At 34.7% G+C, this 27526-nt stretch overlaps 1 protein-coding gene across 12 annotated transcripts in view; it reads right to left on the reverse strand.

Annotated features, from left to right (window-relative positions):
• The window catches only part of LINGO2 (leucine rich repeat and Ig domain containing 2), a 487462-nt gene that overhangs the window by 211268 nt on the left and 248668 nt on the right, over positions 1-27526 (reverse strand). The window contains exon 2 of one of the 12 annotated variants that reach the window (XM_085566632.1): positions 1-27526. This exon is cut by the window's right edge and continues 3481 nt beyond it. The exons of the other annotated variants lie outside the window; for them this stretch is intronic. The gene's annotated coding sequence lies outside the window, so the exon portion shown is untranslated. 12 annotated transcript variants of the gene reach the window in all.

Here is a 27526-nt window from a genome sequence, read left to right on the forward strand (position 1 = left end):
CCAGAGTCCTTTGTTCTTCTGTTCATATTCCACACAAGCCAAATGACAGATTGTACATTATATCTGTTGAGCAAAAGCATACTGCTCACAACTTGGCATTTCACAAATAAGTTTAACCTTTCCCTCCTCTCTCTCACCACTGTATCACCCTCCCACTTTTCCTCACTTAGTCTCTTAGACATCTGAAAGGCTTTCATTAACATTTTTAATGGTCTCATGAGAGGGAAGGGTATTCAACCATCTATCAAAACTTTCTTGCAACCTTCTTGAGAAAAAAACAGCAGTGATATACAAAGAGATCTTTGTGAGTTAATTTATTTTTTGAAATTAACACTCTAAGATACAAGAGAAAGCTCTGCTTCTGGAATTACTTCACTGAAGTACAGGGAATGAGATCAAAGAATGCAATTCACAGAACCACACTGGCCTGATGTCTAAGAGTAGCCATTGCTACAGAGTTCAGCACAGGACATCTGCTTTTTTGGCAAGAGTTTTGCAATTTGATCTGCTCTCTGTGCCACTATTTTCACCCCCCAGATGTTTTTAAGTCTTCATCAATTGATAATTGCAGTGGCAAATCCCAAGATTATACTTCTTTACATTCTCAGCAGTGCAAACTTTCTCTTATTTAAAACAACTACCTAGTGGAAAAAAAGAAGTCTACTCCTCCTGGGAAAAATTCAAAACAAGAAGGTATTACTTTATTTCATAAAATTATATAACAAAGACATTAATAAAATTCTCTGTCTTTTTCTCTCTTTCATTTGAGAGCCAAGTTCCTTCCTGATTCCTGTGGTCTGATAATGAAAGGGTGTCTACAAAAATTTTCTCTGAGTTGTATGTTAAAATGAAGAATGTATATTAAAAACTTTATTATAAAATGAAAACAAGAGAAAAAACCCCAGAAGTCATAAAATTTCAAACTAAGAAGATAACACTACATAGTCATACAAAGGAAGAATATTAATAAAATGAAATTATAAGTTCAAACAGGGAATACCATTCCCATAAAAGGAAATTAAAATTACTGCACCTACAGAGAAAAATAACCCTGTGCATCAGTACAGAAGACATTCTGCTGGTGGACGAGTTGGTCTTGAGCCACACTTTGCAGCAAAGAAGTGTGAAGGAGCAACTTGGACTCATTGGAAAGAGATTTGCCAGCAGGTTGAGTGAGGTAAATCTTTCTCTCTGCTAAATTCTGAGTTGAGCTCTGGTTCCCAGTGAAAGAAAAATGTAGATTTACTACAGATAATCCAGTGGAAGGTCACAAAGACAAGGAAAGATTCTGGAGCATTTCTCAAATAAGAAGAGATGGAGACCTGCAAATTTTAATCCTGTAGAAGAGAAGTAGCAGCAGCATCTAATCTGAGTATAAATATCTGACAGGGGGACTGAAGGGCAAACCAGACTCCCTGAGTGGTGTGCATTGACAGGACAAGAGGTAATAGGCACAACTAAAATCTAATGAAGTTTTCATCTCTAAACAAAAAAAAAAAAAAAAATTAAAAAAAAAAAATTTTACTGTGAGGGTGTTTGGAGCCAAAAACAACTTCCCAAGGAGGCTGTGTTTTCTCCATCTTTGGAGATATGCAAAACTTGACAGAACAACCTACTGAGAAATTTTGTCTAGATGACTGTGCTTTGAACAGAGGATTTGGATTATATAATGCCAAGAGGTGGCACCAAACTCTGTTTATGTGATTTGGCGAAAGCACACTCTCCACCCCTGTGTATGACATATTGACAGGGTTGATAACAATTTTTTTCTTCCACTATATTTTAAAGGAGATACTAGCACATTTAGAGATATAAAACACATTTTTCCTTTTTCACTTTATAAATATGGTCATAATCTTAAATCCATACACTTTCAATGTTTCACTTCAAAGATACTGATTTACATCCAACTGGAATTTCAAAAAGAAGTAAATTTTGGCTTTCATGTAAATCTACAGACTGTTTCTGGATTATTTTTTATACCTTCTCTCAGCTATACTCCATTATTTTCTGAATTATATTATCCTTTCTACATATTAGGAAAAAGAAACATGTATTTTTTTACTGGTTTAAGTGTGGCAGAATTTAACAGTACTGTGTAGATGTCTCTCAGGGATGGACAAGGAAAACAGAGAAATTTATGATGAGGAGATCTCAGGATGTAAATATTTCAATATCCTTCTAAAAAATTTCAAATTACATCAGCTTGCTCAAAACCTTGTCCATATAGGTTTTGAAGACCTCCAGTGTATGAGTTTTACAGCCTTTCTAGGCAAGGAAGGAAGAGACACCAAATTAATCTGTATCACCAAGCTGTAAACTCAATAGTGAATTTTGTTTGGACAGAAAAATGGGCAATAATTTGCCTTTTTAATCACAGACTAATTTTCTCTTGTAGGGTCTGCAAATTAGTGTTTTATTGGATTACAGACATGCTGAAGTATCAGAGATATAATCCTCTAGACAGTTTAAGGGCTATCTTCCTTAAACACCAAAATCTTATACAGAAAATAAATTTAAAATATTTAATTAGATAGTTTTACAGCATGGAGAAATATTACTGAATAGCTTTCTACCTTACTTTATTATAAAAATGGCACATACGTTATTCTAGATATACCCATACTTGGTTGTCTATATCACAAAAGCATTCTAGAAGTTTGTTGATATAACATATCTAGAAAAATGACATAATACTCCCTTCAAAAAGAAGGCATATGCTATATATTTTTAATTTAGCTAATTCGTAATTTTAGTTTTCTGGTTGTAGTACAGTTGAAAGATCAAAATAGAGAACTTTAAAACAACATCAATTTTTTTAAGCAGTCAGAAATGGGAATGCATCTCTTACCAGTTAAAGTAATTTGATCTATGTTATTTATAGAAAAATGCATTTTTAATGTTTTATTAATGAGTTATATAGTGGACTAAACCTCAAATCAGATAATGTTTTTAATGTTAAAAGACACCTTAAAAAGCAATACACTATATTTCTATTTTCTCAAATCAATGCCAGTTCTTGTTATCAGAACATAGCAAATAATTTGTGTACACTGTGTTTGCCAAAAAGTTTTAAGGTAGAGTTTTTCTTGAATAATGTAAGAATTAGTTTTAAAATTTTCAGTTTGATTGGAAAGGGTTTAGAAATTATTCCCTTTTTCCTTCTAATTTCCAGAAATTTTGTTTGTTGAGGCACCTATGAATTATGCTTAAAAAAGTATATTTTATTTTGATGCTATTTTGCTTTTTTAGATGCTTTTCTCCTTTCCTTTTTGTTTTCACTTTCCTTTTTCATCCTCACCATTTTTATTCTTAAGATGCAACTTTTGAATGTTATGTATAATTACACAAGGACATATACTTACATTGGTCCAACCCCAGACTTATACCTTCTCTGTTAAAAATTTCTCTTTGTGTCTTCAACAATAACAACAACAACAGAATTATAAGCAAATCAAAAAACAATGCAAATTTACGTTGAATATTATCCAGAGGGAGCAAAATGGAAGAATTTACCCTAGATTATGTTGTCACATTCTACATAACTAAAATGTAATTCAGTATATTTATAGTCAAGAAATGTCTTCCTTCATTTTTGGCAAGCATAATGTGACATGGTTGTATACAGAATTAAGGTTCTGAAAATACCTAAAACACACTATTTAGAAACCTAAATATGTCTGACCACACTGGACCATCATATTATCCTAAATTGTATCCATCATGTTATCTTAGGTTTGTAGGTACAAATACCTGTAGTCATATCATCAGCTCAGTTATATCTAGTTATATCAACACCTCAGTTATATCATCAGTTATAGTGTCAGTACAAATTTGTTGGGGTGTGTTTTAAGTTCCCCCCCACTTATGGTTTCTCCCTCTCCCCCTCTTTATGTTAATGGTCCGGCCTCCCTTCTTCTCCTCCCCCCTCTGTCTGCCAGTCATCCCTCCCTCTACCCTAATGGTTCATTTATGCCGAGTCACTCCCCTGACCCCTCCCCAGGGCCTCGGATGATAGGCTGGTCTACGGGGTCCCCTCCCTCACTCTCACCCCATTGGATGTTCCCCTGCTTATCACCTCCAGTTGTTATCCCATTGGTTGACCATTGTTCTTGCCCCTTCTTACCTCCCGCATATAAAAGGCCGTGCACACAGTGCTCGGGGCCTTTTGGAGTTTATCTTCTTTTGGTTATTTCCTTGGACTGGTAATAAACTCAGAACACAGATACCCCCAGAAGGACGACTCCTTTGCTTTTGTCAGCGTCGCTCCACATCTCTCCCAGTCTGGTGGGTTCATTCCCACAGGCCATAGCTCCTGCCCGCAGCGGCACGCGAGAGTGGCCTTTGCTGCCACAGTGCCAAGGACACTGGGCTAGCTGACTCTTGGGAAGGCACCGCAACACAAAGTGGTGTTGGGAAGGGGGTAAGGTAATGAATTAACTAAAGTCTGTTGTTAGATATATGCTCTGGATGGAAATCCATTTAAATCCCATAGCAGTGTGGTCTGGTAAGAGGGTAAATGGGGTTGGTAGCAAGGGTACTCTTGGTATCAGTAGCAACTATTTTCTATGCGAGACCCTTGTTACCTCAATTGAATAAAACAATACAATTTCAATAGAGATAGAAGGTCAATATGGCTGACATAGTTTGATATGCTAACCCTGTGGAAATACATTTTTGACACACTCTAGATCCATATGTGGTTTTAATAGAACACATTGGCTAGAGAAAACACTATGCTTCCAAAAACACCATTTAAATAAAAATGGAGATGAATGTTTAGTGTAGATGGTCATTCTAGATATTTACCTGCTGCATACTAACAATGACTACAGAAATCAAACCAGTGCTTGCTTTCTGTCTGCCATCACAGTGTCAAACCTTCAATATCTACGATACTCAAACACCCTTAGTGCAAATTCCTACTTCCTGGGAGATTCCCTAGAACCAGTGTATTCTGCCGTCTTTTTATCATGGTTGACTACGTTTAGACTGAATATAGCCTAACTGAAGTTGGACTAAACACATGTGGACATGGTTATACTTACCAGGCATGGCCTCTCATTTGTTTTGAGAGCATATGGATTCAACTTTGTATATTGCTTTTGAGGCTGTACTACCTCTGTACAATTGAGACTTTACAATAGAATTGGTTAGAGGGAACTCCTGCATCCACAGCATTTATAATAGAGTTAAAAAGCAGTGGTTCCAAAATTTATCCCTGGGGAACCCCATTGGTGACTGACCACCCCATCAGCCAATTGTTGATCCAATGTAGCATGTATTTGTCTAGCTGTTGATGGACATCCAGAAGGACACTATGCAAAGAGTGTCAAAATCTCCACTAAAGTCAAAAAAAGCCTCATCTACTGGCTTCCCTTGGTCAACTAGATAGATGACCTCGTCATAAAAACAGATTAAGTTTTCCCTGCAGGATAGTCTGATTGTGAACTATGGCTATGCTGGATGGCTATGGCTGGATATTCCTATTTATTTATTCCATAACTTGGAATAAATTCCATAACTCTGATTTCTCAAGTCAGTCACAAAGAGTAACAAAGAACACCACCATTTCAACATTGGCCAGTGGATATTTTACCTCTCTTATACCAAAAATATTCTATTATTATTTGTAATAGAGGCTGTATTATATGAGAAAATGAATTAAATAAAAATTATTTTCAAAAAGACTCCTAGGTATAAAGTAGCGCTGTTTGCGCTTTCTTTTCTTGTGACCAGGTGTGAAAATGTATCTTTCCGTGCTGTTTTAAGTAAATAACAAATACTAAATTCCACTGAATTCTGAAATCTACTGAAAAAAAAGTAACTTAGGATTTCTGATGATAATTTTTGTAAAGAGAGGAAGCATATTTGCAGTAATGTATCAGTCTATTACAGATCATAAGTGTACCAAGTATGTGATTTATGCAAATCAGTGAAAAAAAGTGAGTCCAAAATAAATACATTGTAATTAACACATTTTATGCATCGTTTTCTATGTGGCACTAAAGGCAAGCACAACTTCTAGACACTTAGAGGTAATGAATGCTGGAAAGAGTGACCTAAAATGGTAGACTTCAGAAGGCTGCTTGCCTGCCTGAAATCAGCTCCCTCTTTTCTAGTGCTGATTAAGTCCTGCTCTAGCCAGGATTACAAATCAGGGTTGTTCCAAGTATATTATAAAAAGAACAGATAACAGATAATTGTGGAAGGAGGACAAGTCAACAGACATACCTAAGCACAGTAAAAGACCCATGGAAAAGAAAACAAAGAAGCAAGAATCAGAGTATGGGTCATAATTAATCAGTGTTACTTAGAAGGCAGATTTTGCATCAATTTTTCTGATACAGAGATGCTGAAATATGAAAAGTTGATCCTTAATTGGCAAAAGATGCTTGAAAAATTATAAACTTTAGACCACCTGTTTTAAATATCTTAAATTCAGGAGATTCTTGCAATGCTTTTTTTGTGCTTTTGGTAGAGTTTTTTGGTTGGTTTTGGTTGGGTTTTTAAACCCCTCTTGTTATCATCTCTTCTTTATGTGACTTAGAAGTGTAATTCAGCTTCTCCTGTGGGAAAGGTAAGAGACAAAAATTGTGCTAAAGTAGTCTGAGTCCAGGCTGTACTTCAAATATAGTCTGCGGGATTCAAAGGATTCCAGTGATTAGTGTTGATGGAAACCGGAGATAACTTATATACAAAATAATGAAGGCTATTTAAATTCTTTAACACAATATATATGCATTTTCAGTACTAGCAGAGAAGCCATCTACCTTCCAAGTTAGTTTACCATTCTCAGATTTCTACAGTCTGTTTCAGAGCAGGCTAAAGGGAAGCTAAGATAAAGGAGATTTATGTACATCTGATCACAGAACCTACATAAGTAGAGGCTGCATTTGAAGAAGTACGTGTCATGACTCTTATTTGGTAAAAATTATAGAAACAAAATTTGGCATTTGACATCATTCTTTTCTCCTGTCTTGCTTTGAAATGTTAAAATATTTAATAATAATCACTTTTTAATGCATCACTTTTTATATTGTAATTTTCAACAGGCTATCAAATTCCGCATACAGAGAGGAGGAAAGTGTGTCATAGCTACAAATTTATGGAATATTTTAGCAATACATCAACTTTCAAATATACCTTTCCAGGGCTATACCTGAGGGGTAACAAAAATATACTGAAATAATTGCAAAGTTGCAGACATAAATAATGTCTATTGGCCTCTGCTGCATAAAAGTGCTCATATTTGTTTAAAATGTAAACCTGCAATCAAGCCTGCAGATATTAATGGGAACACTTGCATATGTAAAGCTAATCTGCTGCTAAATTAGCTACTCAAGTCAGCATTTAGTGCTGAAATTCCACTAGGATCCACAGCCTGAAAAAAATTTAAGGCTTATTTTATATATTCAGGATAGATAAAGTATGTGGTTTTCATGCAGTTCTCTCAGAAAGTGATCAGAAATACTCCTGGATCAATTATCTACTGGTAGATATTGTAAGTGACACTTAAAGAAACACCAGCATTCAAGATGACTGAAATATGCCAACACAGCTGGTGTGTGGAAAAACATCTGTTTTCTGAGTATCTTGGAATGATCTGCCTACCCCACACCTGCCAGAAAACCTGCACAATGTATCATAATCCAGCTTCAGAACATGTTGTGCATACTCTGGAAGGAGTACAGGAATTCCATCTGACAGTGATCACACCACACTTAAGATTTGTTTTCCTTTGCCATTTAGTCAAAGGACAAGATAAAAGGTCTTTGTTCATAACAAGAAGTGACCTTTAAGGTTTAAAGGACCAAACCAGACTGCACTGGCTGCTGTGTGTTTATTAATGGAATTACTCTTCTTTTCAAGCCTCAACCTGATTGAATGGTAAAGTCACCAAGACAGAATGTTAGAGCATGTATTCTTCCGGTTTTTGTGCAGGTGACAATAGAAAACAGAATATTAAAGTAGTCAGATAATTTAATTTAAGGAGGAAATTAGCGAAAAAAATATAGGCATTCTGCACATAAAATTTAAAATTTAAATATAATCAGGGTTATCTCATGTGATGCACTAATTTCCAGATATTTTCATACCAGGAGTTTGCCAGGTTTCCACTGCTGTTTCACCCTTGCTTTATAACATAATGAGGAGAAAGAAAACATCCCTATGACTTTCCAGCTTGTGTCCCTCCACAGACAGCAGGAAATTCTGAGTGATGCTAACTACTGTTATGAAAGTTTTCTTTTGTTTGCAAACTTTAAGGGTGGGATACCAAGCATCCTACCTGGCATTCATTTACTCCCCTCAGAGATAAAATATAACTCCTCATTTGGATTACTGAATTTTCTGTGTCTCGTTACTATTCCCCCTAAGTCGTCTGGTTATACTTTTACTAGCATGCATTGCATTGTCAAACAAATTGTAGAATCACAGAATTGTAAATGTTGAAAGAGATCTTTAAGATCACCCAGTCCAACCATCCACCTGGCTACTGTAGCCCCTAAACCACTCAACCACATCACCTAGCACCAGTTCCAGGCACCTCAAACATCTCCAGGGATGGTGACTCCACCACCTCTCTAGGCAACCTATTCCAGTGCCTGACCTCCCTGTGAAATTTTTTAATATAAAAATTGAATATCCTCTGTAAATCTGCATTACAAAGGAAGAAAAAAAAACAAACCAAAAAACCAACCAACCAAACAGACAAAACAAAAAAAAACCAAAACCAAACCAAAACAAAACCAAATCAAAAAACTTAGCCCTCTTCTACCAGTCAGAGACAAAGCCAAAATTAGTAGCATTAATTTTAAAGATGTTATAAAATTCAAAAGAAGGTATCATTTTTGTTGGCAATAAAAATGCTCTTTTTCTCTTGTCCCATTAGTAATGGATAGTATATGGGAGGTAAGATTTACTATTCCTCAATGAGAAGACACATATTATATTAGGAATCTTTTTGTCTGTTGCACATTATTACAATTTTTTAATAACAAAACACTTTTGATTCTGATGAACTAAAAAGAGTTAGAGATGCATGTATATTTCACAATAGTTTAGAAAGAAAGAATTCTGATAAATGGAAGCATCGATTTAATGCTGGTAATGACATAGTAAAATATAAACACAGAAATAGTAAACATTTCTATGGTTACCCTACCTTTGGCTAAATCTGATCACTAATGCAGTTTCCTAAATTTTTTTAGGAAGTTTGAATGACTTACTAAACCTTTCTGCCAAGGTTCAGCCTTAATATATAAATGTACTTTAATATTACAAATCAATTTTGTTAACAAAAAAATGTATTTTATTAGAAGTGAAGATTTTCCAACACTTCAAAAGCATGTCTAAACCTACCTGTCTTCAGAATAGTGTATTACATGGATACAATCCAACTACAATATTTTACTGAACATGAGGTCACTGAAGCATGAGAAAGACTATTTATGTGTGATTTTTAGTATGGGTGATGGCTTAATGGCTTCATTACTAATCAAATAAACACAGAAAAATTTTTAATTCTTTTTAAGTTTAACAGATTTCTGATCCTACAAAGCTTTTTAGTAGTGTCTAAAGCTCTTCAGGGATATCTCAGCCTGTCACTGACGTTCCCCCCCTCGCACAGCCCCCTGAATATCAGGCTAGCCCAGAGGTCCGAGGCTGTGAGGAGAGGAATATCAGGAGATGGCAAAGATTTCCAAAAGAGTCTCTTACCCTGATATACATTGGTTTAGCTCTCTTTATTCTGTGATGTCCCAGGGGAGAGCAGGGCAAAAGAGAGGAAACAGGAAATATCAGGGGTCTATATAGACTTTGGACAGGGTGGGCTTCCCTGGCTCTCCGCCACCGCTGTTGGGGCAGGAAGGAGGGGTCCAGGGTTATCTTGATCAGAGTCACAGGGTCCTGGGGAAGGGGTACAGAGTGCCCATGAGCTCACTCTAACATGTCACAAATTGAAAACTACAGACCAAGTAAAACTAATAATTTTCTTACATCCAATCTATTAATGAACATGCAGAGGAAATCTGCAAGATATGGACAAGGATTATGGTTGAAATTCTGGTCTCACATAAGATACTGATAGTTTAGCCTTTGGCTTCCACTGGGGCTCCCCAGGGAAGTGGTCCCAGCACCAAACCTGATGGAGCTCAAGAGGTGCTTGGACAATGCTCGCAGGCACCTGGGTTGACTCCTGGGGCTGTCCTGTGCAAGGGTAAGAGTTGGACTCTGATGATCCACATGGGTCTCTAACAACTCAGAATAGTCTATAATTCTATGCTTTCTGGTTAAAATTTAAATCAAACAACTCATTGTAAGATTTGGAAAGAAAGACTAACCCTGAAGGTTAGGAGGAATAGTCTTTGTGACAAAATGGCATTCCTTTAATTTTTGATTTCAGATAAAGTATTGAAGTGTTTTCTAAGTTAGTATCTTCTTACATCAAGTCTACTTCTACCTTTTTTTTTTTTTTTTTCCCTTGAAATTTTTGAATGGCACTTTTGGAAATTTCTAATTGTAATTTTTCCTTCCTTCAATTCATATTCAGAATTGAATAGCCTTCATCAATCTAACTGATAAAATCATCTTTCCTTTCCAAGGAATACTTCCAGATATTGTTCTGAGACTCTGAAATTAGTCTTGCCTATACTAAAACCTGTGAGGCAGCAAGTGCTTTGAAAAGAAGTAAAACAAGACAAACATCAAATACTAAAATCCAGGTTTTTTGTCCTACAAACAGACTATCCAAGATCATATTTTCATTGCTTAGTGTTCCTATTTTTTTTTCACAGTGCTAAATATCACAGGATATGAAGTGGAAAAGAAAACAAAAGAACTAAACCCAAAACCCAAGTCTTCAGTTGTGTTCCATCTGCTTGCAAAAGAATCCTACCTACCTAAAAAGTTGATTACTAGTTCAGAGAAAGTTTTAAAAAACTGCACTAATCGTTCAAGTTTCCAAGTTATTATTAAATTCAAAGCTTCAAATTAGTAACATATTTTAAAAAATCCACAGATAAATCTGGATTATCTCAATTAACTCAAATTTATGTGATGTAACATAAAATATGCCTAAAATTTTCTGATACTTCCTTTATTCCCCTCTGAAAATTGTATTAGTCTGTTATACCATCATTTAAACTGAGTGAGGTCAAATCTGAGCTATCTTTTTACTGATTTTTTGTTTTGTTTTATTTTGGAGCAAAAAATGAGATTATATTCATACTGAAAGAAATAATGCATACATGTACAGGAAAACATGATTCTACCATTAAATCTGAATTTTGGTGTCTTCTTTGTAGTTATCTATCCGTAATGCTTGAAAGATGTTATTGATCAATACCTTTGATTAATTGGATTACTGATAGTTAAAGTGCCATGAATATCGGTAATTCACACTACATATATGCTACATATACATATATATATTCACACATATATTTGGGGATTATATATGTGTGTGTGTATATTACATTTATATTGAACATATATATGTAGATATATATACTGATAGGAGATTATATTGTATTGTATGATATGACATGATATGACATTATAATATTATATACCTTGGACAGACACAAAAGTCAAGGCCACAACAGAAATATGAAAGAATATTTCTTCATTGTAAGTAAATTATGAAAACGTTATTACATGAACTTTTTCTCAAGATATATATCTTCTTTCAAATCTTGGAAGTCTAATATCCATGCCCTCTTTTTCTGTCTTCCTACCTGTCAAAGAAACCTAAAACAACCACCCATCAAAAGAAAAAAAAACCAAAAAACAAATAAACAAAAAAAACCAAAACAAAACAAACAAAAAACCTCAAAAAAAACCCAAAAAAACCAACAAAAAAACCTGCCTTGAAGCTTTAGTTAGGAACCTGATATTTTTCACAGGCATAAAAAACAACACTGACCTGTCAGAACCCACACTTTCCATAAGCTGGTATGTATCATTTGAAAACTTGTGCCAGTGTTGATAGACAGCACTTTTCAAATTTTTAAAATTTTCTTAATGTAACAATTCCAAACTCATAAACAAAACTGCATGTATTTTCCCAACTGTTCTTTTTATTTTTAAGTCATTCCATGATTCAGGGAGAAAAAAATAGAATTGTCAAACATGTCAGAAGCAATTTTGGATCTGTTTCTGATACAGTGGGAGAGCTTTGAAGTACAGGAGAACCAGAAGACTACATTCAAAACCAAGCAAAACCCTATAGAATTGCCAAATAACCAGTGTGAAATTCAGAAACTTAGGGATAAAAAAATCAGGGAAAGTTTTACTAATATTTTCTTCTGCAAAAATCCCTTAAAATTCTTTCAACATTTTAACATAGATTGTATTCATTTTGGTAAGACCGTGCTACAGTTTTTTTTGTGAAATTTTCGCCTGCTTTGAAGGACCACAAATTCCTAGATTACAATAATCTCTGGAAACCTACTGACATTATAGTATTTGAAAGAAGAGCCAAAGATTAATACCAATGTTAAAATAAATCAAAATAAAATAAATAAATCAAAATAAAAAAAAATAAAAAAAAATAAAATAAAATAAAATGAAATAAAATAAAAAAAAAGTAAAATAAAATAAAATAAAATAAAATAAAATAAATAAAATAAACTAAATTAAATAAAAATAAAATAAAATAAATAAAGTAAAATAAAATAAAATAAAGTAAAATAAAATGAATTAAATTAAAATAAAATAAATGTTTCACATGGAAAAATGTAGAATCATAATATTATTTAGGTTGGAAAAGGCCTCCAAGATGATCAAGTCCACCCATTAATCTACTGTTGCTAAGTCTACCACTAATCTATCTCTTTAAGTGCCACATGTATGAGTGTTTTAAATAAGTCCAGAGATGGTGACTCAACCACTTCCTTGGTCACTGTTTGGCATCTTCCAGTGCTTGGCAACTTTTTGGTGAGGAAATATTTCCAATCTAATTCTGCTCTGCTGCAACTTAAAACTACCACCTCTTACCCTACCTCTTGTTACTTGGGAGAAGAGACTGACCCCACCTGGCTATACCCTACTTTCAAGGAATTCTGGAGGGTGACAAGGTCTTCCCTGAGGCTTCTCTCCCTCAAGCTAAACAACTCCATATTCCTCAGGTAGTCCTCATAGGCTTTGTACTCAGTGAGTGTCCAGGGAACTGGAATTCAATAAACCATGACAAAAACCTTTTTATTTTCACTAGTTTTTACTCAATTTAAAGTAAAAAAAAAAAAAAGCTGGAACATTTTTGTTTCAATCCTATTTTATTTAGGTCTTAAGTAATTTAAAAATAATCATGAAAATGAAGACCTCATGCAGGCATGAACGCTGTGAATGTTTTGGTTAACCCTAACGAAAACCTTTACTACATCAACATATTCAAAAAAGATAATTGAAGCAACTGTATTGTGCTGGCTACCCATATAATGTCCCATAAAGCAAAGCTGCCTATTAATAAATGTAAGAAAAAACCCAAGCATTCTGCTAGGCTGAAGTGCTAAGTTATGTTCAAAAGTTAAACCTCGCTTCCATGAAATAATGGAACAAATAGTGATTAAAGGGAGACTTCCCATCTTTCTAGTTTCAGTGTCAAGAGTTTGCTGATGCAGAGTAAGGAATGCTTCCTTAAATATTTATATGTTGAATGGGAGCTTTTTGACAGTCATAGCCTTTCATATTACCTGCTTACATGAAATGCTTTTATAAATATATATATATATATATATATATATATATAAAACATGTATCCAAAGTGTTGTATTATTTATAAAGTTCTGTCTCAAAATTTAAATTATAAACTGAAGACAAGAAACAGAAGAGACAACAAGAAGAAAATAAATGTGCATGCATGTTTGAATCTCATGAGGTGTCTATTACTGTGTCTGCATTTATCTCCTTGAAGCAATGTTAATGTAATGTAATTAAAACAGTACATGAAAGTGACAAATGCTACTAAATGCTTCTAAAAATGATATTGTTAGGTATCACAGTGTTTTATTTTTCATATGAAAACATGCGTATAATCAATATGCTAACTGAATCCTACCTTGTTTCACAATTGGAGTTCAGAGGCAAGCTCACACAAAAACAAGCTGCCTGAAATAAAAAGCCTTCAATTTAAAGATGCCCTTTCTAAAAAGACATTGCAGTCATGGCCCATAGTCATTCAAGGGCTTCACTGAGATAGCCTGATGCCTGCCCTCAACCTGTCCCTCTCTGTTTCATTGTAGAAGAATAAGTGGATTGTCTCACTATGTAGGTTTATCAATCCATCGTTTAAATTGTCAGCAAAAGAAATTAGTGTTTCCATTTTCTCATCAAGAAGATGACAAAAGTGAGACAAATTCTTTAATTTTACCTAATTTACAGTGGCTTCATTGGAACCTTAGTCTCTGTGCCTTCTTGAAGTGATGCCCTTATCACTATTTTTTTACTGTATTTTTAACTTATTGATAGCAGAAGCCCAATTGGCTTCTGCTTCTTCTGTAAATCTGATGAAACACAGACATATGCACTTATTTGTTAAAAAGAAATCTGCCTTCATCTTCTTACTTTATCTTTACTGTCACAAACCAGTGGCCAGATTGGACATATTTATCATTTTACTGTTTTCTAATGAACTAAACCTCCCTTTGGTCTCTGGATTGCTTACAAGGCTGAGGACTGAGCCTGGCTGACTACCCTTTTCTGTATTAACGAGGTCTGGGGCTGCCAGGAGGTATCAGAAATTGAAGTAACCACTAAAGAAGTTACAATTTTTCAGACTGACTTATAATAGCTACAAAGCAATAAGAAGGGAAGACAGGCTAAAAAAAGATGTAATAGAAGTACAGTCACAACAGAGATAGACAAATTACCTGGTCATTACATAAAAATATGTTTTTGCACTGTCCTTTTTGTTACTATTTCTGCTGATACTTGTCTTTGTTGGTATTTGCTCACTGTCTTAGTTCTTTGCTAGTCTTATCATGTCATCCAAATTCAGCCATCTCCAGGCAGAAAAACACTGATCTCTTCAATTACCTTCCCTCAAAATTATTTAAAATTATTTTTGTTCTTTTTTACTTAATTTGCAAGTGTCTTTTACTAACAAGGTCTCATTTCTTTGTTCTCTATGTTATTTGAAATTTCATCTCAGACATGTAACATTATATAAATTCAAATGAATTAAATTAAACTTTTGCTTGATTGTTTGTAAGACCATTCATCTGTCTCCAACAATAATTAAATGGAACCATTTGAAAAAAATTATGCATGAAATAGAAAAGCTGAAATGAAAATCAGTACACCAGAATAAATAATCTACTTATTATATTTGCTCATAAACCACAACCATATCCAATATAAATTTGGGACAGTAGCAAGCCCAAACCTTGATAAAACCAACTTTTCTAGAGCCATAGTCTTCATGCAGTGAATAAGGTTACTTGGCACTGACATAGAATAATGGTGTAAACTGAAAGTCTTTGTTCATGTATCTTTAGAATTAAAAATCTAATCTGTTTGCACTATTCCTCCAAGAAGAAAAGCTGGAGGAAAAGCTAGATCTGCAAAATGCTGAATTTACACTTTTCCAAAGTACTTGAATTCCTTCTGTCCATAAAACTGTATTGATTATATAATCTCTAGGCCCTAGACTCAAGAAATCAGCACCAAAGCTTATCAAGTGTAAAGGTACTAGCCACTCAGCATGCAAACCCCACAAGGAAAATAATGTTTTATTTTTCAGGATTTTACAGAGCAGAAGAGCAGAAAGTATGCTAAAATATAATACTTCAAAAATTCTTTTGACTGTTAGAACCTGATGATGGCCTGATTTTTGTGTGATTTATTCTATTTGTCTATAAACACAAAATAATTATGCTCTATTATAAATCTTTTTTTGTGACTCACCAAGCATGCTGCTATAACAGAAACAGCTGAACAATTCTATATATTAAACAGAAATTTTATTTTTATGAACCAACACAGGAATATGACAGTTGTCAGACTAAAGCTTGCTTCAAAATACCAAATAACATGGCAGCTTGGAAAAATGAAATCACAAATGTGCTGCTATGTAGTTATTTTTAGAAATAACTTGTCTTAAATTTATGAGATATCCATGAAAAACATTTTTTTATGAATCATAAGTGGAACTTCTATTCATATTTTAAAAAGAACAGAAAAAAAGAAGAAAAAGCAAATAATTAATCTCTGGATTTTGTAGTAATTCTGGTTTTGTGTCAATATTTCCTTCAATAAGAAAGAACATTATTATATGTAATATTTTAAATAATAGTCAAAATTACTATTTTCTCCTTTGTTAAGAAAACAGATAATTTCACCACTATGTATGTTTTAATGAAATCTTTGAAAATGAGTACACATAATAAAATAGCAATAAGTTGCCTATATGGGAAAGGTTGAAATTCATATAGATGTTCAGTGACAAAAATGATGTCTCAGAGTATTCATATCTGGAGACAAATGCAGAGAGCTTTTCAAAATGCTAAGATTCAGACATATAGATGATCCATCTGATGTCAATGACCACTTGGGCAAATGGATTTTAATGTCTCAGGATTAGGTACTTGATATCTATCAGAATTTAATACTAAATAAATAATGCTCTCGAACTTTTGCTGAAGAAGCACAAGGAAAAGTCCATCCTTCATAAGAGCTGAACATAACCCAAACAAGGAAATTCTCATGGATTTTTTTTCCCCTTTGGATACTTTGGACACTTTAGAGGCAGAAAAAAATCACAATGGGGAAAACTAGCAGGGTACTATGAGCAGAGCTGTCTGAAAGAAGAGCTGTGCAGCAGTATGGGACCAGACTGTGAGGGGGTGTCTGCAATCCACCTTACCTCTGCATTATACCCAGCTAAACATCTAATTCAAGCTTGGGGAAAAAAAAAGAAAAAAGAGAGGGGAGATTTTAAAAACCAACATCATCAGTTTTTCAATTTAGAAAGCCTTAAAATTAAATAACAGAATTAAAAACCTGATTCTTCTCAAAATAAAGCCTGTTTACCCATATTCTCAGTGATGATGTTGTCTAAACAGTGAAGAACCATGTTAAAGAGTTTTGTTTGGTGAACACTGCATAGTCCCTGAATATTCTCTTAAAACTAAGAGAAAAATATATTTGCAAATAATTCAAATTCATTTGGTGGCAATCCTAATGACTATGTTAATTTCTTTATTTTTTTAAAAAAATATGACAAAGAAAAACAGGTAAGTGAAAAATATTTAATCTTAGAAAAATTCAGCATTTTTCAAGGCATTCCATACTTTTCATATGTCATAATTCTACCTTAATTCCAGGCTTTTCTTTTGTGTGTAGAAAAGGGAACTTTTCAATTTAGAAACCTATGTATTGCATCTTATGCTGTCATTGCTCAAGAGTGGTGCCTTTAAACTATTGCACCTCCGGATAACTATGATTGATTTCGTGATTGCTCAAATCCATGCACAATAAATGAATTCACATATGCTACTGGAGTTTTAGATTTAGAAGTTATGAAAAAGAGTTTAAGCCCTTTCAGAACTTGAGCCTATCCTTACTTTCACTACATTTACAGTTACCTGTGTCATAGAAAAAAATGGAAAAATTCAATGTGATACATTTTAAGAATAATATTTGCATTTTTAAGAAAAGGAGATTCTAGTGTTTCAATTTATTTCAGATAATTTTTACTTTCCCAACTGACTGCTGTATATAAAAGTAATACTGTATATAAGTAGTTACCTTTGTTTATTTCTGCTATTTATAATTTGAATTACCTTTAGAGCAATCACTTTTTCATAGAGAAAAAAACCTGCTGTCATGGTTTGACACTGGCACAATGCCAGTGCCCCCATGAAAATGTGATCCCTCCCTTGAATGCTGTGAAGTGGAATCTAGAATAGAGCAAAGCAGGCCCAAGCTTAATAACAGAAAAAAACTTTATTAAACTACTACTACAAAAGAAAAGAGAAAACTAAAGAAGGGAAAAAGAAAACACACAAAGATCAAATGAAAACCTTGCAAAACATTCCTCCCCCCACCACCCAACTCCAACAAACCTCAGTGAGACACAATCTGGACCCCAATCAGGTTTCCACCCTCCAAACAATCAATACTCAGTCCATTGAGGGAACAGAGTCTCTCCTGTGCCACAGACCCCCCAGGAAAACACAGCTCCACATCCTGTGTTTCCATGTCACACATGGCACCGCCCGGAGAAAAGTTTGCCATGGTGACCCTTCTCCTTTCAATGCACAGTGCTCTCACCACTAAATGCATGGATGGACAGACTGCTTTTAGGATTTTTCCTTTCAAGGATGCCCTGCCAAGAGGGGAGAAAACAACAGTTCAGTTTTTCATTGTTTGGGACCACAGTCCCCCCCATTTTCCCCTGGGGCCGAGGGCTCAAGAACAGAGAGCTTCTCTTCTCTTTCCTTTCCAGGGCAGGGGGGTGCCACCACAAACCCCCTAACCTTTTCTCTGTTCACTGCACTTCTGTCTTTTCCCAGCTGAAGCAGGTCTCTTGACTCACTGGCACCCTCCCAAAACACAGTCCCTCTTGAAGGAGAAGATTTGGTTCAGTTTGTGGCTAACACGGAAAAGTCCAGCCAAAAGCCACTCCTTGTCCCCCTCCCATCCAGAATTCCTCCTTCCAACATCCCATCCCAGGGTCCAAGGTGTCCCTCTTCCTCTCTTTCAAACCGAGGAGGGGAAAGGAAAATTCACAAAGCTTTCATTTCTCAAGGAAGGGTTAAAAGTCTGAACTCCCAGGATGGCTCGATGCCCGGACATCCAGCAACTCCCACGCGACTGGGCACCTTGGAGCTCCCCCCGCTCCTCCTTCCTCGCCTCTCGGGAGAGACATTCTGGAGGGGGAAATGGAGACATCCCAGATTTCTTCCACCCTTCCATCTGCAGGGGCCAGCCCGGTTCCAGTCCCTCCACCCTTCGGAGTTATCTCCATCAGGCCATGGGGGCTTCCCCTCCCCCACCCAGCTCGTGGCTGGGCAGGGGAGGTCTGCACTGCACGCTGACCGGAACCAAAGAGAGCGAGTTCCCCTGGGAATTCTGCTTTCAACCCCTCTGTGTTCTCAGAGGCATGTCTACTTTCAATTGGTCAATATCTAAATTGACCTCTTCCTTCCGGAAAAAATTCTCTTTCCGTGTCAAACCACGACACCTGCGGTACTAAACTAAAATTCATTTTCTGTTTAAAATACAGAAAAAATAATTAGTTCAGGGACAGAAAGGCTGCACATGTGATCACAATTTACCTACATATTCTTCACATTTAACAGAGGATTTTCTGTTTGGTTTGTTTTAGTTTTTTTAACTTTAAAAGAAAAACTCTTGGAGGGCAAATGACTCTCAGACTAAGAGCTGATGGACCACTGAGACCATATCCACCGAGGGATACAAAAAGGCACATAATCTGAAAATGAACAAACCACCAAACAAAAAAATACTTGCAAATAGACTTTTTACTTCTGTCCCAGCTCAAATAAAGCACCACAGGGAGAAACCCAAACCAACCTAAAGAAATGTTAAGCAGCAACTTCACAAGAAATATGTCCCTAATTCTAAAACAACTTCTGCCATAAAGTGTAACAAGACAATGTGTAGAACGTTGTCACGTGGCTTTGCTTCCACACATAGCATTTTGAATGCTGCTGTCTAGCTGTCTCCAGCAATTACTGAAGTGGCACTGCAGTCTGTTATAATAAAGGAATGCAGCAGATATAGCCTTGATAACACAGGAGGATTCATCAAGAACAAACTAACCACAGAGGAGAAGAGAAAGTGTAAATGAGAAGATATCTTCAGGCCCTGAGGTTTATTATTAACATTAGTAACAGCAAAGGAAAGCCAAATTTTTAAGCAAGATTTTTTAACTTGAAGGTTCTAATTTTAGATGTTGGGATACTCATGAGTGGCCCTGTTTGAAAAATTAATTGCTATTCTCCATAAAGTCTGAAAAATAAGCTGTTGAGAATGCCAAAGGAGACTTAGACCTGTAATTAATAATAAATATCATTCTCTGTAGTGTCTCACTTCAAATTTTACATGGCAATGACAAAATATTTCTATATTTTATTGTGATTCTGTGACAAAATTCTGTGAAGCACACTGAGAATGTGAAATTAGCACTTAACAGACAGTGAAGAGCTTTGTCAAAATACTCTTCTGGTTTTGCAGTACATTTCCACAGATGTGTAAGACACTCTGCCTGGACTTGACAATTGTTTTTTGTAATCTGGGGTGTTAAAGGCCATAATACTTCTTGAACTTTCAGAAGAGGATATAGTCTCAGGAGTTTATAGATATTATCTACATAAAAGTAAAAACAAGTGTGTCTAACTGCTGCCTTCTAATGTATGATGTTATAAATAATGCTAATCAGAAAATGACCCCTGAAAATGGCTTTATGATTAAAAGAAATACTTAAAAATATTTTTCTAAAAATATTCCATTTTTCTTTAGAGAGGAGGAAGAAAAAAAGCTGTCATATCTTCTACCTGACATATTTTCCTGTGTTAGTGTGCTACCTTCTGTCAATCTCTAATAGCTTTTAATCAGTTCTAGAATACTGACTAAGCCAAACATCATGATGGGTCATCCTAGATGCTCAACAGAGCCTCTATACTTTGTGAAGGAATAACAGAAGCAGGTAGTTTCCAAAGAAATGTTTCTTAAAGGTTCATAATTTTGAAAAAAATTGGTGTTTTCGGGGTTTTTTTTTTTTTTTTTTTCCCCTGGTGTGTTCTGATTAACAACTGGAAACTCACATCTTCTACACTTTATACCAAAAACCATCTTTATCATGGATAGCCCAGTATTTGCAGAATGATAAAACAAAATTTATGTCCCTTAAATGTGCCATTGCAGAAACTTGCACAATTTCTTTTCTTGAGTCTGTAAATGAAGCAACATTCTGTGGATCTCTTACAGTCCACAATAAAAATATTACTTCAAATTAAGGAAAGGGCATGCTAAGGTGTCTGAAAATTGAGATAAATATTTGCCAAACTCAAATGTCTTCTTAAATCAACTAAACAATCAAATTCACTCTTTTTCCTTGATAAACCTTTTAAATCTGTCAGGTAGATTGCTATAATTTCTTGAGAAATTAATAGAATTTAAATAAAAATAGAGAGGGATTAGTACTCTGCCAGTCTTGTGAAATCAAGCCCTTGCCCTTTAAAACTAGAATTTCAATTAACCACCATTCAAAAAGTTAATTTATGGTAGCACATAAAAAAATTCCTTAAATCTGAAACCAAAAAGGACTTTGTCAAAAGACTTACTGACTACTTCTTTCCAAATTTTCCTCTTTCTAGAAGATGGAGTATTACAGGTTTGAACTACTTACATATCACACAGTCCAAGTGTTAATCACTGTTAGTATTTTAACTCAGTCAGCAGTCCAGGGTTCCAGCGGAATGAAAATTCAACACACAAGCAAAAAACAGAGCACAGAAAATATTAATGTTGAGATAACATAGAACTTGTTCAAATTTCAACATTGTATGAGCACAACAGCAGTGCAATAAAAAGAAAAAAAACACCCCAAAACTCTGAACTAGTCAAGCTACTAAAGTTTTGCAGCTAAATGCTAGTGCTTTAGCATGCCAACATCCAGAGAAGGATGTGATTTTGATACTGTAGCAAAATATAATACGTGAAATTCCTTCCAAGTTTTACAGCCATATAAATACATAAATTTTAACAGAAATAAAACACATTCAGTAGAGTACAGAGATAAGTTACAAAGCTACACTTCTATCTGCTCAGAACTTGAGAATACATTGATTGAAATTTTAGACCTAAACATATTGCCTTACTGGCAGTACATTGGAGATGGCAGTGCAAACCATCATAAAAAACAACACAGAAAATCTTCAAAAAATTTTGCTAGCATATAAGTCAAAGGAGGAAAAATAAAGCTGAAAGGAACAACCCTCCCTGGGATTGCTATTTTTTTTTTCCTATTCTTTTTCTTTACAGTGACTTAATGAATTCTAATGAAATTACATGCTGGTGAAAAAGTCTCAAAGGATTTCACCCACTTACTTCAGATACAATTCTAACTTTGGATTTGAAATTCATAATAATGCATAACAAGAAGAACCCCCCCTTATTTTGTGTGATAATTTTCTCACAATGAAGAGGGAGAGAAGAAATGGACCTTGATCAGCTTCCTAAAGGCACATCACCACCCTAGAGAGCAGCTGGTCCTTTACAAAAGCAAAAATGCATGCATCCACGAAAGTAAGTATGCTTGCATATCCTTTAGACATCTGCAGTTTCATGAGAATTTATGTATTATTTTCAATGAATATTCTGATTTTATTAATTTTATTTGTTTCCTCTCTGTAAAGTTTACTGCTGGAAAATTCTGCTGTATCTTGGTTGGCTACAGATAATTTTTTAATTTGAAAACAACTGCACAGTCTTAAAAGGATGAACTTAAATACGGAAACAAGATAGAAGGAATGTATTCAGTGGTTTTCACATTCCAGAAAATGGCTGTTGTACATCTTACTATCTGTATTTATTACTTCTTGTGACACATTAACCATAATTATTAAACATTACCAGCCCGTTCCTGTATAAATCAAATTTATTCTTTTACTTTTAGGTGAGGAAGATTTGTAATTTTGATTATGATATGCTCCATTAGAAAGGAAAGAGCTTCTAGTTAGAGAGTGCACTAGATTTATTAAAAAAATTATATAAAAATGCAACCTGGAGTGTTCTGGGATGTTCCTTAAGCATTAAAAGAAGCAGCAAGAATAATGCTCAGTTTTGTCAATATACACTGACAGAGGTAGAGAGGGGATAAGGAAAAGTGAAATGAGGAAAAAATTACAATCTGAAGCCTTAATACAGTTATGTTTTGGAAATGTTTAAAAATGGCACACAGATGGGACACCTCTCCTATGAATAGAGGCTGAGAGAGTTGAAGTTGTTTAGCCAGGAGAAGACCCATGAAGCTTTAAATGTTGCATTTCAGTACTTAAAGGAGGTTTGTGAGAAACCTTTTAGCATGACCTCCTGTGAGAGGATAAAGGATAATGATTCTAAATTAATTATTGTATGATTCTTTAGGAGACTTCAGGTTCCTGAAATTTACAGAAAACAGTCCTCACATGTACATGCATCTTCTAAGTCAGCCCTTGTAGAGGAGAAGCTTCATTTAAAAAAGAAGTGTCCTATGATCTAAGCCCTTTACCCTAACAAGTGAGGGTGTACCTGAGTGTGTACTCCCTTCCTGCAGGATTGTCCTGGGCACACACATAAATGGGCTCTGCACTTTCATGAGTTCTCCCCTCATCGTTCACTCTTGTTTCCATTTATGCAGGAGCTCTCTAATTCAATGATTGTCATGCTGGCCATTCCATATGGATGGCCAACATCTCTCTTTGTCCTTAACCCTTGTAGTAAAATGCCATGGGGCCAACTCAGAAAAACAAAGCTGGACTGATTTTAGAAGAGTGGGCAAGGGCCAGGAGAAATATATTTGTGCTACTAAAAGCATTTACAGAGATGTTAGAACACTTTTTTCTGTTATACATCGTAATAGAAAAAAATTCTTGCTACTTCTTGCAGCTCATAAAACAAATAAACAACAAGAAATTCACAGAAGTTCCCCATTAAGCAAATACTGAATTTAGCATTTGCGAGTGCTTCATCCAAACCACTCTCTTCACTGTCCTGCTTGATGCATTGCCATTTTTTTTCATTTTCTTCTTTGATTACATTTAGCTTGGGCAAAACACATCTTATCTGCTTTTTCATGCAATATTATGGGAAGACATTGGTTTGTGGAGTAACTTTGGCCATTAATAGTGAGATTAATTCTTAGTCATAAAAATTGTAATATATTCTTTTTATCTCTACTAATATATTATAAGGTGAGAAATATTTTATGTCTCCTCCACAAAGAATAAATCATCTCTAGCTCAAAGTCATAAAGTAGCAAATTGAAAAGTTATTTTAATTAAAATGCTTTAACATATAGGACTATTGAATAAGCTTAATTTACTGATAAATGAAGCACATTAAATTATGAAGTGAAAACCCACTGTCATCACCAACTGCCTTGAATATCACCATCTTGCCATCTTGAGATCAAATTTATGCATCAGTGCTGAAAAAAAAACCTTTTCTGACAGTTAAAATTAAAAAAATAATCAACATTGTGTACAGGTTTTGTATTATAGCTTCTTTTTCCTTTTAATCCCATCTACATTTTGTTTTATACTGCTGTAGAAATGGTTGCTAGAGGCGCAAATTTTGATTAATAACATAACACATCTAAGTATTTTCTCTGATACTTAACCATTTCTCAACTATCTAGGTAAGGTACAACAAATCAAATTTCAACAAGAATATTTTATATACTACAAATTGGATCATAATTAGCGATTTTGTGCAGTGTCCTTCAGGATTTCTTTTAGATAGGGGGAGGTTTTTTGAGAAAGTTGTTGTAGCATATATTAATGAACTGATCAGCCTACTCTTCTAGAAGAGCATTAGATCATCCTTAAATTCAGTTCATTGACCATGTGACAAATACCTGAGTTCTCAAATGTAAAAATACTTTGCAAGATAAAGGTCTCTCAGTACTTTTTTCTGACAAATTAATTCTTCTAATATAAATGAGGTACTGTCCCACAATGAAATAAAATCTTAATGAGCTGGCATACTCTTAAATTTTTAGTTACTATTAATACTTGAAAGTTAATAAAGCGTAAGGAAATTATGGCAATGTGTTCTCAGTACCAATGATTGCAAAGTAAAAATTAAACAATAATAAGCCATAAAAGCCATAACTCACAGAAGAGGTACATTTATGCTCGTATGAAGTCCACACATAAGATTGTGGACCCTAACTCACTGCTGCATAGGTCAGGACATGCTTTCTTTACCAGCATTGGATAGTTAGCTTTCAAAGTGAATCTGACCATTCCATTCTTATTATAAACCACACTTTTTAACAGAAATATCAGAAAAGAGCAAAAAACCTTTGCAATTTCACGTGATAGAATAATTTCTACTTTTTTTAAAAGTAAAGAACATTGTTAAAGATAGAATGCTCTGTTACCTTAATGAGCTCTTTTTTTCTGCTTTCTTCACAGGAAAATGGTTATCAGAACTTATTTAAAGTTCTAAATAAATTCAACTTTAAACCTGAAGTAGACTGGATGTCCTTCAAGAAGACAGTGAAACATATGGATAATCTAAGGTCTAAAATCAACCCTGCAAACTACATAGAAATTCTTAAAAGTAAAACAAGAGTTTCCTCAAATCTGACTTGCTCTCACAGATCTTTAGAGTGTTATTAGGAGAGAGAGTTCAACAAGAAGGGTATAGAGAATTTACTAACCTCCTGTGCCTACAGATTGAACCAAAATGAATGGTAAAACTGTGTAAGAACAATGCATGAACTAAGGGAGGTTTAGCAAGGAAATATGATCTCTGCATTTCTGAACTGTCAATGCTTGACATCACCTCCTCCACTGCTCCATGGTCTGATGAAAGTCCAGAAGAACTAGTTTATTGTCCTATCTCATGAAAATAACAAAATCCCCTCCATATTACAAAATATTCTGAGATGGAAGGGACCCAGAAGGATCATCAAGTCCAACTCAAAAAAGAGGCATCTGCTGAACATAGAGGCTAAGTAACTTGGGTAATATTTACAAATAACTGCATGATATCCCAAAATAAAAGAAAATATTATGAAGGGAAGAAAATCATATATTTCTAATGATGTCAGGGAAGGGACAGATGATATTCCTTGTTTTGGAAATTTACAGTTTCATCACAAATTGGAGAGTGGTCATAGTTCTTGGTATATTCTTTTAAAGAGAGTGGAATGGAAAAATGTTGTTAAATAAGCAGAAGTTTTCCTTTGCATGCTTCTAAAATGTTCCAGTTTATGATGTTTGTTATAAGATATAAGGCACAGAAAAATGTCAGTGACATTTGAGACATAACCACATACAGAAAATACACTACACACTGTTTAATGTCAGAGTTTTCTCTCTCTCTTTTTCTCACTAGCTTTGTAATATTTTGTCATTCTAGCCTTCCTTCTCTTTCCAACTGTATTGTTTTACATCCTCTTCCTCCAACTCTTGTCCTACTTTCTGAGCTGATCTCTCCCTGTCATTTATGGTCCTTCTACCCATCTACACATACTGTTTGCAAGGCATGTAAAAAGCATCTTTTTATACCTCTAAGTTAGCAGATCAAAGAGCAACCTTTCCATAATGATTTTATAACACTTTCACTGCCACAGATGTCTTGTACACAGCAAGAAAAAGCCAATATGAATAAAAAAAACCCAAAAGAATAACAAAGATGAGCAATTAGGGGATTCTTTGTCTCTATTCTTAATAAATCTGAAAACACAAGAAAAGCCCTAGAAATTTTCATTAAAATAAAAGAATAGGGATTTGCTAACCCAGAGTGGCTTATCTTATTTGATCAAATTAGATCTGATAATCTATACTAACTGAAAAACTGGACATGACCAGAATTATCTTCTAGAAGTTAATATGAAGAAACATAACAACCTAACAGAAGCACCTTGTAGCTTCTCTATTGAAATAACACAGTGATATGAACCTGGCATGAAACTTTATTCCAGAGTTAGATCAAACACCATTTAGTTTACCAGTATGGGAATAAAATAAATCTTGAACATGAAGGTAGGGTGTGGGATTCTAGACTCACCCACTCATTTCAGCTAAGGAAAGTAGACACGATAGCTCTTGAAACGTTTACTCCAGGCATACTTATGCTTTGTCTCAATGATGGCAGGGTACAATTCTGTATTACTCAAAAGAATCATAGCAACATTTGGTTCTGGGAAAACTGTCTGGACTAAATGGAATCTTTTCCAAGCCAGAGCAACACATGGGAGACAAGGTATAAATAACACATTGTCCCAGGGTAGCAGTCACTTTCCTTCCCCATATAAAAGCTATTTATGAAACAGTTCCCATATCTATGGAAAGACACCTAACTTCTATTTTGTCAGACTAAGAACATGGAATTAAGAAAGAGACATGGTTTCATCTTGATGATACTGCTTGCTACAGTAACGTCATACAACATTTTTTATATATAAAAGACCATAATTATATTATGATGAAATATTCTAATTTCCCTTATGAGTGTTTAATACTGCATTATGTTTGAAACATTGTTCACAAAACAGATAGTAATTTTTTTGCACAACAACCAAAACAAAAACAAACACTAACAAAAAAAAAAAAACCAAATCAGTATGCTATACTTAATTATAGTGTTTACTGATGCAGTTCCCCAAATCATCTTTTCTTTCTTATTCCAATTAATATACTTAAAAACACATTGACAACAAAAAATTAAGGACTATAAATCATTGTTAAAGATGCAAATTAATTCCTTATGAAATTAAGGTGTTTTAGAAATGCCAAAAGAAGATCAAGGTAGGAAAAGGTTAATAGTTGTCAATACAGGTGGG

This window comes from Lonchura striata, chromosome Z (assembly GCF_050655825.1).
Source record: "Lonchura striata isolate lonStrDom1 chromosome Z, ASM5065582v1, whole genome shotgun sequence".
Lineage (NCBI taxonomy): Eukaryota > Metazoa > Chordata > Aves > Passeriformes > Estrildidae > Lonchura > Lonchura striata.